The following is a 3801-nucleotide window of genomic DNA, read 5'->3' on the forward strand; positions in this document are numbered from 1 at the left end:
AAAAAAAAAAAGTTGGATGTGCATGATGAAAGTTTGAAAAGTTGCACGCCTGGGGTTTAGATGCAGCACCTGCTTGCAATAAAAAGAAAGTGAAAGGTRAAACCAGTTCATGTTTATAACATCCTGCAGAACCTCGAAATTAAGTCCAAGGAGGAAAAACCACACACCTGAAATAATCAAGGAAGAAGGACAAAGGCAGATCAGTGTGAGAAGCTAAAAATATTTTAATTTGRGATTAACCAGGTGCTCAGAAAACACCTGTTTTTTTCATCACAGTGACATCTGAGGGTGCTGTGACAATTCCCTGGGGAGAAATCCTTCCTCGTGCTGCTGAAATCTCAAACCCCTTTGTGGCTTGCAGGAAATCCAGGGAACTGCCACACTTTTACCATTTAACTTACCTGCTCCAATGAGAAACCTTTGCTGGTTTTCCACCAGGTGGCTGGAAACTGATGTTCTCATCTGAATGGGACAGTTCAGAAAATTTTGGCAGTTCTGTACTTCAATGTGATTGACTGTGGTTTGAGTTACTTACTTTTCACCCCCTCCTCAACAGTAAATCCAGCCCTATTTTATTTTTTTTTTTTTTAAATCATGGTAATACCACGCATGGTCTTGGCTAAAAGTTTAAATCAATATTATTTTCTTCGATCAGAACAAGCCCTCTCATAGATAAAATGACTTTCTGGGGGGGTAACTGCTAGCTGTGCTACTTATTAGAATGTAATTAAGCTATAAACACAGCATTGCAGTAAAACCTGGCATTTTCTCTCGTGTCACGGTGCCAACTCACAGTGTATTGGCAAACGGCTTAATAGAAATCAGATTCTTCTAATCAGCACAATTTTATCCCTTTGTAATAAGCAAGAGGAGTAGCCAGAATGTAAAAATACTCTGTTTAATGACTCTGTGTAGGTATTTGCAATCTTTGGATATTGCAGGTGTTCTCTCATTTGAAATTTACAGTGTGACGTCACAAAATTGGGCATAATTAGGCAAAGTTGTCCCATCTTCCCATTATCATAAAAATCCCTCCAAGTTTTGTTTTAACTGGCACCCTCACTTCTCAAGGGTTCCAATAAATAATAGCTATTTGTTTCAGGTATTTAGGGGCTGGGAGAGAATTTTGTGCACCTCTCTACTAATTTAAAAATAAATTTTTAGCAATATTTCTTCTCTGGGAGCCCTCCCACCTGATAATGAGCAATTTAACCCCTCCTGCCAACAGGCTGCTGCTCACAAACAAGGAATAAAGTGTTACCTTTCCCCTCATAAAGAACATTTTTTTTGGTTTTTTTTTTTCTCCCATTCTTTTCTGCTTTCCTGCAAATTTCTAAACAATTTTTTTCCAGTAGTGTGTGGCCTTAATCAGCTTCTTTAAGGAAGCTGCAGCTTAGTTGCCATTACATATTAGGAAAATACTTATCCAAGGGGTTTTTGCCAGTGATCACAGGGACATTCTACTGCCTTGAAAATTCAGTGTTTCATGCAAGTTAATGAAAATTAAAACTTCACAGTCAGCATGGATGTGGAATTTTGTCCCAGAGCCAGCTGCCTGCACGAGACAGAATTCCTGGTGGCACACAGACAAATTTCCTGATTCCAATCAAGATCAAATGATGCAAAGCAATCCAGGCCTTGCACAGTTTGCACTCTTTAGGCAGAGCCTAAAAAGCTGTTTGCTCCAAATTTCCCAACAGAACTGTGATTTTTAATAACTGATATTTTCCCCATGTGAGGCAAAATCTGTGCATCTGAAATGCCCCATAACACAAGAAAATGCTCCAAAGAGGAGACTGACTACAGCTTTTGTTAAGATTTACGGGAGTACAATGGACCAAAAATTTTTTTCTGCCCTCTGCATCCCTCAAAAGGGATGTTTCCTTCTCTTTTTTTTTTTTTTTTTTTTTTTTTTTTTTTGAAAGAAGTGTTGTGATAAGGATAGAGGAATCTGGCAGGGAGAAAACCCAAGAACCTGGCTGGTGCCCAGAGGGGCTGGGAGCAGCTGTGTTTCGTTCCTCTTTACAGCCAATTTGGCACAATCACCTTTGCTGCCTTTGGGAGGAACTTTTCATGATCACAAATTCACAAATGGGGCATTTTTCCAGCTTTTGGTGCTGCGGCCGAGTCCGTAAAGGACCTGCACAGTCAAGAATCACGAATTTTCACATGAATCCTCCCGAATTTCCACAAAAATACTCAAAAATTTTAACAGCAGAGGGCAGATGCAAAATTTTGGTGAGGGGTTCAGTAAGAGAAACCTGTTAGAGTGGTATAGAAATACGGATAGGTAGATAAAATATAACTTAGATATAAAATAGATAAAAATTCCCATGGCTGCTCCGCTGCAGCTGGAAGCGCAGAACTTACCCGAAAAAAAAACGGCTCTTCGGGAAATGAGGAGAAGAAACAGAACCCGTGGACCGATCCCAAGCCGTGCTTCACCCCCTTCCTGTCTTGCCACCAGCACCCCTCTTCTTTTATCCCCTAATTTTTGCCCTCCCCAGAGGGGTGGAACGRTGGCCTGCCATAGGTGGGCTGTTGGTGACCGTGGTCATACGTGTGAGGAATGTTTATTTTATTTYTTCCTTTGCATTCTCAAGGGGGGTGAAAAATAAATATGTGGATGAGAGCGTTGGATGTTTTTTGATCAGAATTCGTAGTTGATAGAAAAGTTAAAATAAACATTTGGGTCCTCCTCCACCCTCTGACCTTCAGCAGGGAGATTTTTCGTTATCTCCTCAGCAAAGCAGATTTACAACAAGGCCCGTTTCTCACAGAAAAGCGTTGAGTTCTCCTCGCTCAAACAACATCAGCTGAGAGTATTGTGCTTCACTCCAAAAAAATATTCCTGTTTTCAGGCCTTTCCCCAGCCAGGTGCAAGATAAGCCCATCTCGTGTTATTTTTTTATCAATTCTTCACCAACTTGAGGCAACTTTGAAAGTTTTCCACGATCTGCCACTGTTCTGTAGCACAGACATTCAAGATTGCTTTTTCAAGTAATCTTTTTACTTAATTGATTACACTCAAGCTCACTTGAAGATTTTCGCCCTTAAAATTAGTATTTTTCAAAAGAGGGATAGGCTGACACAATTTTTACCCCAAGGGAGGACAATTTGTCCGATATAAAACCATGGAGTTTTAAGTTTTTAGGCTGAAGATATTAAAAGAGGCTCAGAGCATTAAAAGAAACCTTTCACTTGAAACTGCAATAATTATTAAGAGAAAAAACTTAACTTATCAAACTTATCAAACTATCAAAGTGCTACAGGAAAGCTGTCAAACCTATATCACTGGAATCATTTAAGTACATSTTAAAGTAACAGATTTTAAAGCACAGTTATTCTTGTTCATGCCTCAGAAAAAAGCAGACAGCTTAGATTAATGCGAGATAATGTGTTGATAGGTAGCAATCACTGTTTTCTAGGATTCAACATTAAAAAAAAAGGATTATAGTAGTTCTAGCTATGCAAACCGTGGTGTCTTGCTAGGTTGTCAAAACACAAGACATCCRGATACTCAAACTGGAAATACAGCAACATTTCAAGGTTTTTTTAAAATTTTTTCAAAGGGTTTTCAGACATGTAACTTTCACTGAAATGTGTAGAACACAGAGTAAAGGAGGTGCAAAATTACCCCTMCTGTCACCAAAATTCACATGAGGGAAGAAAACCAATTTGGAAGAAAACATGAAAAGGGGTGCAAAAAGATACTTCAGGAACAAAAATTGGTCTTTCAGTGGTGTCTTGCCTTTCTGCATACCACTGTGATGGCATTGTCACCTCACCTACTGCCTGTGT

The sequence above is a fragment of the Malurus melanocephalus genome, unplaced genomic scaffold (genome assembly GCF_030028575.1).
Source record: "Malurus melanocephalus ecotype Western Australia unplaced genomic scaffold, MMel_1.1 scaffold_733, whole genome shotgun sequence".
Classification (NCBI taxonomy): domain Eukaryota; kingdom Metazoa; phylum Chordata; class Aves; order Passeriformes; family Maluridae; genus Malurus; species Malurus melanocephalus.